Source organism: Triticum dicoccoides, chromosome 1A (assembly GCF_002162155.2).
Source record: "Triticum dicoccoides isolate Atlit2015 ecotype Zavitan chromosome 1A, WEW_v2.0, whole genome shotgun sequence".
NCBI classification, from domain to species: domain Eukaryota; kingdom Viridiplantae; phylum Streptophyta; class Magnoliopsida; order Poales; family Poaceae; genus Triticum; species Triticum dicoccoides.
The window spans coordinates 117,462,857-117,472,553 of record NC_041380.1 but is presented as its reverse complement, the minus strand read 5'-3'; positions in this window follow the sequence as shown (position 1 = coordinate 117,472,553).

Below are 9,697 nucleotides of genomic sequence, written 5' to 3'. Positions count from 1 at the left end.
TCCCTCTACCATCGAGATTGGTGTTAAACCTAAATAATTGTTATTTGGTGTTTGCGTTGAGCATAGACATGATTGGATTATGTCTATCGCAATACGGTTATTCATTTAAAGAGAATAATAGTTACTCTGTTTATTTGAATAATACCTTCAATGGTCTTGCACCTAAAATGAATGGTTTATTGAATCTCGATCGTAGTGATACACATGTTCATGCCAAAAGATATAAGATAGTAATGATAGTACCACCTACTTGTGGCACTGCCACATAAGTCATATCGGTATAAAACGCATGAAGAAGCTCCATGTTGATGGATCTTTGGGCTCACTCGTTTTGAAAAGTTTGAGACATGCGAACCATGTCTATTGGTGTATATGCATGAAGAAACTCCATGCAAATGGACCGTTTGGACTCACTTGATTTTGAATCACTTGAGACATGCAAATCATACCACATGGGCAAGATGACTGAAAGCCTCGTTTTCAGTAAAATGGAACTAGAAAGCAACTTGTTGGAAGTAATACATTTTGATGTGTGCAGTCCAATGAGTGCTGAGGCGTGTAGTGGATATCGTTATGTTCTTACTTCACAGATGATTTGAGTAGATGTTGAGTATATTTACTTGATGAATCACGAGTCTGAATTATTGAAAGGTTCAAGTAATTTCAGAGTGAAGTTGAACATCGTCGTGACAAGAGGATAAAATGTCTATGATATGATCGTAGAGATGAATATCTGAATTATGAGTTTGGCAAAGAATTAAGACATTGTGGAAATTGTTTCACAACTAATACAGCCCGGAACACCATAGTGTGATGGTGTGTCCGAACATCATAACTGCACCCTATTGGATATGATGCATACCATGATGTCTCTTATCGAATTACCACAATAGTTTATGGGTTAGGCATTAGAGACAACCACATTCACTTTAAATAGGGCATCACGTAATTCCGATGAGATGACACCATATGAACTATGGTTTAGAGAAACCTAAGCTGTCATTTCTTAAAAGTTTGGGGCTGCAACGCTTATGTGAAAAAGTTTCAAGCTGATAAGCTCGAACCCAAAGCGGATAAATGCATCTTCATAGGACACCCAAAAACAGTTGGGTATACCTCCTGTCTCTCCAAAAGCAATAAGGGATTATTTCTAGAATCGGGTCCTTTCTCGAGGAAAAGTTTCTCTCGAAAGAATTGAGTGGGAGGATGGTGGAGACTTGATGAGGTTATTGAACCGTCTCTTCAACTAGTGTGTGGCAGGGCACAGTGAGTTGTTCCTATGGCACCTACACCAATTGAAGTAGAAACTTATGATAGTGATCATGAAACTTCAGATCAAGTCACTACCAAACCTCGTGGGATGACAAGGATGCGTACTACTTCAGAGTGGTACGTAATCCTGTCTTGGAAGTCATGTTGCTAGACAACAATGAACCTACGAGCTATGGAGAAGAGATGGTGGGCCTGAATTCCGACAAATGGTTAGAAGCCATGAAATCCGAGATAGGATCCATGTATCAGAACAAAGCATGGACTTTGGTGGACTTTCCCAAAGATCGGCAAGCCATTGAGATAAATGGATCTTTAAGAAGAAGACGGACGTAGACGGTAATGTCACCGTCTATGAAGCTCGACTTGTGGCGAAGAGTTCTTCACAAGTTCAAGGAGTTGACTACGATGAGATCTTCTCATCCGTAGCAATGCTTAAGTCCGTCGGAATCATGTTAGCATTAGTTGCATTTATGTAATCTAGCAGATGGATGTCAAAACGAGTTTCCTTACCAGTTTTCGTAAGGAAAGGTTGTATGCGATACAATCAGAAAGGTTTTGTCGATCCTAAGGATGCTAAAAGGTATGCTAACTCCAGCGATCCTTCTAAGGACTGGAGTGAGCATCTCGGAGTTGGAATGTACGCTTTGATGCGATGATCAAAGATTTTGGGTTTATACAAAGTTTATGAGAAACTTGTATTTCCAAAGAAGTGAGTGGGAGCACTATAGAATTTCTGATGAGTATATGTTGTTGACATATTGTGGATCAGAAATGATGTAGAATTTCTGGAAAGCATATAGGGTTATTTGAAAAGTGTTTTTCAATAGAAAACCTGGATTAGGCTACTTGAACATTGAGCATCAAGATCTATGAGGATAGATCAAAAACGCTAAATGGTACTTTCAAATGAGCACATACCTTGACATGATCTTGAAGGTGTTCAAGATGGATCAGTCAAGGAAGGAGTTCTTGCCTGAGTTGTAAGGTATGAAGTTAAGACTTAAAGCTCGACCACGACAGAAGAAAGAGAAAGGACGAATGTCGTCCCCTATGCTTTTGTCATAGGCTCTATACGGTATGCCATGCTGAGTACCGCACCTGATGTGTGACTTGCCACATGTCTGGCAAGAGGGTACAAAGGTGATCCAGGAGTGGATCACTAGATAGCGGTCAAAATTATCCTTGGAGTAATAAGGACATGTTTCTCGATTATGGAGGTGATAAAGAGTTCGGCGTAAAGGGTTACATCGATGCAAGCTTTTACACCTATCCGAATGACTCAGAGTAGCAAACCGGATACGTATAGTGGAGCAACCATTTGGAATAGCTCCAAGTGGAGCGTGGAAGCAGCATTTATAATATGACCTAGAGATTTGCAAAGTACATACGGACCTGATTGTTGCAGACCCGTTGACTAAAACCTCTCTCACAAGCAAAACATGATCAAACCCCAGAACTCATTGAGTCTTAATCACATGATGATGTGAACTAGTTTAGTGACACTAGTAAACTCTTTGGATGTTGGTCACATGGCGATGTGACCTATGAGTGTTAATCACATGGCGATGTGAACTAGATTATTGACTCTAGTGCAAGTGGGAGACTGTTGGAAATATGCCCTAGAGGCAATAATAAATTGGTTATTATTATATTTCCTTGTTCATGATAATCGTTTATTATCCAATGCTAGAATTGTATTGATAGGAAACTCAGATACATGTGTGGATACATAGACAACACCATGTCCCTAGTAAGCCTCTAGTTGACTAGCTCGTTGATCAATAGATGGTTAAGGTTTCCTGACCATGGACATTGGATGTCGTTGATAACGGGATCACATCATTAGGAGAATGATGTGATGGACAAGACCCAATCCTAAGCCTAGCACAAGATCGTGTAGTTCGTTTGCTAAAGCTTTTCTAATGTCAAGTATCATTTCCTTAGACCATGAGATTGTGCAACTCCCGGATACCGTAGGAGTGCTTTGGGTGTGCCAAACGTCACAACGTAACTCGGTGGCTATAAAGGTACACTACAGGTATCTCCGAAAGTGTCTGTTGGGTTGGCACGAATCGAGACTGGGATTTGTCACTCCGTGTGACGGAGAGGTATCTCTGGGCCCACTCGGTAGGACATCATCATAATGTTCACAATGTGATCAAGGAGTTGATCACGGGATGATGTGTTATAGAACGAGTAAAGAGACTTGCCGGTAACGAGATTGAACAAGGTATCAGGATACCAACGATCGAATCTCGGGCAAGTATCATACCGATAGACAAAGGGAATTGTATACGGGATTGATCGAATCCTCGACATCGTGGTTCATCCGATGAGATCATCGTGGAACATGTGGGAACAAACATGGGTATCCAGATCCCGCTGTTGGTTATTGACCGAAGAACGTCTCGGTCATGTCTGCATGGTTCCTGAACCCGTAGGGTCTACACACTTAAGGTTCGATGACGCTAGGGTTATAAAGGAAATTTGTATGTGATTACCGAATGTTGTTCGGAGTCCCGGATGAGATCCCGGACGTCACGAGGAGTTACGGAATGGTCCGGAGGTAAAGATTTATATATGGGAAGTCCTGTTTTGGTCACCGGAAAAGTTTCGGGTTTTATCGGTAATGTACCGGGACCACCGGGAGGGTTCCGGGGGTCCACCAAGTGGGGCCACCGGCCCTGGAGGGCTGCATGGGCCAAGTGTGGGAGGGGACCAGCCCCAGGTGGGCTGGTGCGCCCCCCACAAGGGCCCAAGGCGCCTAGGGTTTGGGGAGGGGGCGCCCCACCTAGCTTGGGGGGCAAGTTTCCCCTCTATCCCCCCTTGGCTGCCCCACCAGATGGGATCTGGGCTGGCCGCCGCCCCTAGGGTGGAACCCTAGGTGGGGGCGCAGCCCCCTCTCTCTCCCCTATATATAGTTGAGGTCTTTGGGGCTGCCAGCAGAGGAGTTTCTAACCTCTCCATGGCACAGCCCTACCTCTCTTTCTCCTCATATCTCGCAGTGCTTGGCGAAGCCCTGCTGGATCACCACGCTCCTCCACCACCACCACACCATTGTGCTGCTGCTGGATGGAGTCTTCCTCAACCTCTCCCTCTCTCCTTGCTGGATCAAGGCATGGGAGACGTCGTCGGGTTGTACGTGTGTTGAACGCGGAGGTGCCGTCCGTTCGGCACTAGGATCTCCAGTGATTTGGATCACGACGAGTATGACTCCTTCAACCCCGTTCTCTTGAACGCTTCCGCTTAGCGATCTACAAGGGTATGTAGATGCACTCTCCTTCCCCTCGTTGCTAGATTACTCCATAGATTGATCTTGGTGATGCGTAGAAAATTTTGAATTTCTGCTACGTTCCCCAACAGGAGCCCATCTATGACAACATGAAACGCATCCAGGGTCCATGATCTTCCCACAGGAACGAGCCCATCTGTGACAAGTGAGGAAACCCATGATTTGTTTTGTCGTGCCTCTTCACAGGGGGAATCCATGATTTGTTTTGTCGAGTCCTTTTTGTTGTGTAGTGAGAACATGTCCAATTTTAATTTCTATATTTGGTTGTTTGCAGTATGCCTTGTTTATTTCAGTTGTTCACAATGTGATGTTCTATATGTGCAATTATTTACTGTGTAGTACATTTCATCAATCCAGTTTTAAACATACTGATAGGAGTGCATATATTTGCTTGCTGTTAAGCCCGTTACAGCTAACATATGCCTCTTTTAAAGTTTTTTGATTGTTCGGTTGTTTTTAGTTAGCATATGTCCAGTTTCAAATGCTATCTTTGGTTGTTCGTAGTATGCCTTGTTTATTCTAGTTATTCACGACGTGATGTTCTATATGTGCAAGTATGACCTGTGCAGTTCAATTTCATCAATACCAGTTTCAGCAATACTACTATGAATGCCTACATTTGGTTGTTGTATCTTGTAGTTAACACGCCTTTCCATTTTTATTTAACAATAACCAGTGTACTTAGACCGTCACAATACCAATTTGAATGAATATGTTTGCTTGTTGTTAAATGTTAGGCCTGTTCCAGTTAACACACCTTTTCACTTGTTTTGCTTTACTAGCGTGCTTAAACCTGCACACTGAAGCTATCTTTTGGAGATTATTTTGTCTGCCATGGATAATTTTGGTTGATGTTTACCCTGTTGTGCTTAACATGCCTCTCGATGTACTGATATGTCTCCAACGTATCTATAATTTATGAAGTATTCATGGTGTTTTATTATCATTCTTGGATGTTTTACAATCATTTTATATCAACTTTATATCTTATTTTGGGACTAACCTATTGACCCAGTGCCCAGTGCTAGTTTTTTTTTCTTATTTTTTACATCACAGGAAATCAATATCAAATGGAGACCAAACACCGCAAGATCACCAATGTGCCAGAGCAGCACCTGGGGTGCCATGAGGGGGGCACAACCCACCAGGGCGTGCTTGGGGGCCCAGGCGCGCCCAGGTGGGTTGTGCCCACCTCGGTGGCCTCCTCCACCCCCTCTTTACCCTAGAAGTTCCCAAAAAATCCAAAAACCATCGGGGTTAACCTAGATCAGAAGTTCCGCCGCCGCAAGGCTTTGTAGACACCTAAAACCAATCTAGACCCCATTTCGGCACCCTGCCGGAGAGGGGAATCATCTCCGGTGGCCATCTTCATCATCCCGACGGCCACCACAATGAGGAGGGAGTAGTCCACCCATAGGGCTGAGGGTTTGTACCAGTAGCTTTGTGTTTAATCTCTCTCTCTCTCTCTCTCTCTCTCGTGTTCTTGAGATGTCACGATCTTGATGTATCGCGGGCTTTGTTAATATAGTCGGATCATATGGTGTTTTCCCTCTCTATCTTGTTGTGATGAATTGAGTTTTTCCCTTTGAGATTTCATTGTTATCGGATTAAATACTTTTATGGATTTGAGAGCACTTGATATATGTCTTGCATATGAATACTAATGGTGACAATGGGGTATCTTATTGATTCACTTGATATGTGTTTTGGCATTCAACTCGCGGATTCCCGCGGTGATATTGGGGTAATCTATGCATAGAGGTTGATGCATGTTCTCGTCTTTTGTTTCTACGGTAGAAATCTTGGGGCACTCTTTGAAGTTCTTTGTGTTGGATTGAGTATTATGAATGTGAAATTATTTGGTGTTATTTTAGTACGAACTCTTGGATAGATCGATCGAGAAGAATAGCTTCGAGGTGGTTTTGTACCCTACAAACAATTTCTTCTTATGTTCTCGGCTAGATAGGATATTTGGAGTGATTCTTCATCACACTTTGAGGGGTGGTTATATGATCCAATTATATTAGCACTGTTGAGAGATTGCACTAGTGAAAGTACGAACCCTATGCCTCATTTTCAAGCATTAAAATGCCATTTTTGTGCCCGCTTACTATTTGCTACCTTGCTGTTTTTATTTATTTAGATTATAAAAAAATATTTGTACCATCAATATCACACTTTTATCACCATCTCTTCGCCAAACTAGTGCACCTATACAATTTGCCATTGTATTGGGTGTGTTGGGGACACAAGAGATTTCTTGTATTTGGTTGCAGGGTTGTTTGAGAGAGACCACCTTCATCCTACACCTCCCACGGATTGATAAACCTTAGGTCATCCTGTTTAGGGAAAATTGCCACTGTCCTACAAAACTCTGCGCTTGGAGGCCCAACACGAGTCTACAAGAATAAAGTTGCATAGTAGACATCAAGCTCTTTTCTGGCGCCGTTGTTGGGGAGGTTAGGTAAGCGGCACTCACATCCCGTCAATGAAGCTCTTTTCTGGCGCCGTTGCCGGGGAGGTGAGTTCATGTAGGTATATCTCTAGATCTTGCAATCAAATCTTTTAGTTTCTTGTTTATCACTAGTTTGGTTTATAAAAAGAAAACTACAAAAAATAGAATTGAGGTTGCATCATATTATTGATCAACTTTATAATATCTTTCTTGAAAATGATGGTTTGGAAAATTGTGCTCAATTGTTAGAAGAATAAGTCAATAAAATGTTTGGCATAAAATATTTGAATGATGAGCATGATTGCATTGTTGTTAGTATGCATTCTTTAATATCCAAAATGCTAATGATGATTGCACAAGTCATGACAATTTTTTTCTTATAAGCATGTCAATTTCTGAGGAGTGAATTGGGAGTGCAAATGCACACAAAAAAGGGAAGATAGATTTTGTAAGAAGCATAAATATTTAGAAACGAAAAAGTTGCAAGAGAGGCTAGATGATTGTCCTGAAAGATTTAATTTTTTCCGCCATCATTGTGAACTTTGCAATGAACCTGGTCATTTAAATCTCCAATGAAAATTGTTTATGATCAAATTGTGTCCAAAAATTGTGATAACTTGATTACCCTTGAGCATCATAAAGAGCTCGGCCTTCTTTTGGGATATGTAGAAATGAAACATATAACTAAGGGTATTCCAAAATTTAATCTAGAGAGATTTCTTGATTTTGATCTAGAGGAAATTTATATGTTTTGTGCGGTAAATTACATTGAGAATCCTTATATTGCCAACTATCTAAAGATAAGAAAACAAATAGAATATGAAGAGAGTACTAACGAAAGGGAAAATGTTTCTCAATACCCTCCTAGTGTTTATTATGATGAATCAGGTAACGAGGAGGAGCTTCCTATTCAACAAATCTCATCAATAAGAAGTTTGAAAAAATTAATTAAACCCACACATGAGGTGGTGAAGAGGAAAAGGAAAAGAATAAAGAATAGAGGTAAAGAGATATCTCTCCCGAATAATGTTGCTCCTATTATTGTTCTGCCTCATGAAAATGAAACAAAAATAATTGTGGAGGATGATGCACTTGATGATGATTTTGTTATGCCTATTGCTTTTTGTGATGATTATGATTGGGAAAATAATTATACTTCTTATAATATTGGAAATATTTTTGGCACCAACTTGGGAAATTATGATGATAGAAATTATTATATCATTGGTGCTATTCATACTATTAATGATGAGAGTGATTATGCTTATGATATGCCAAGCCACAAGCTTGGGGATGCTATATTTGATGAGAATGACATGTTTGAGAATTTATTTTCTGCAATTAATGTTTGTCCCAAGCTTGGGGATGCTATGCTTGATGAAGATGATCTTTTTAGTCCCCTTATTTTGCATGATTAAATTTGCTATGATGATTGCTTGCCTCCTACTTATGATGATTATTGTGATGATACTTATGTTATAAAAAGTAGTGATAATTATTTTCATAATTTTTATTATCCTTTTACTGAACATTACTCTTTTAATGTGGGAACAATTTATAGTATTTGAGTTTCCAATGATACTCCCACTAATGAATGAGAATAAAATTGCTTATATGGAGAGTAATAAATTTTCTATGCTTTTGGATCATGAAAAGAATGCTTTATGTGATGGTTATATTGATGAATCTATTCATGATTCTACTGAAAATTATTATGAGAGAGGAACTTATGATTTATGATGCTCTCTTTATGTTTCAATTCTTATCTTTTATGCGAACATCATTGAAATCATCATGCCTAGCTAAATGGCATTAAAGAAAAGCGCTTGTTGGGAGACAACCCAACACTTTTACCTACTATTTTTGTGTGTTCACATGATTATGCTACTGTAGTAATCATGTTTTATTGCTTTCGTTTCAATAAAGTGCCAAGTAAGACCTTTGGGATGGCTTATGGTGATAGTTGATCTAATCTTGCTGAAAAACAGAAACTTTTGCGCTCAGGAAAACAATTCTACAGAAGCGTGATAAAACGCTGATTATTTTTGAAGAAGATTAATAGACAAATTTCCTAGTTTTTTCTACTTATTCAGGATTTTTGGAGTAGCAGAAGTATGGTTCGAGTATACAGATTACTACAGACTGTTCTGTTTTCAATGCATAGTTTGCTTGTTTTCTAGTTTCCATGGCTTATATTGCTCAATATAAATTGTGGAAATGATATGCTAAAGTAGGCATTATGTGAGAACAATTATGAATCTTGTATTTGACAATACCAAAAGTGAAATGGTTTGCTCTTTACCATACTAACCTATCTCACAAAGTTCCGTTAAGTTTTGTGTGATTGAAGTTTTCAAGTTTTGGGTGAGATATCGATATGAGGGGAATAAGGAGTGACAAGACCATAAGCTTGGGGATGACCAAGGCACACAAGTTAATATCCAAGGAAGATCACAACAACTAAGCTTGGGGATGCCCCGGCAGGCATCCCCTCTTTCGTCTCCAACATTATCGGTAACCTTACTCGGAGCTATGTTTTCATTCGTCACATGATATTGTTTTGCTTGGAGCATCATTTTATTTTGTTAGGATTTTCTTGCTGTTTTTTAGAATAATGTTTTGCATCTTTCTTTTCAATAAAAATATCAAGTATAGCCTTTGCCATGCTTATTTTGCAA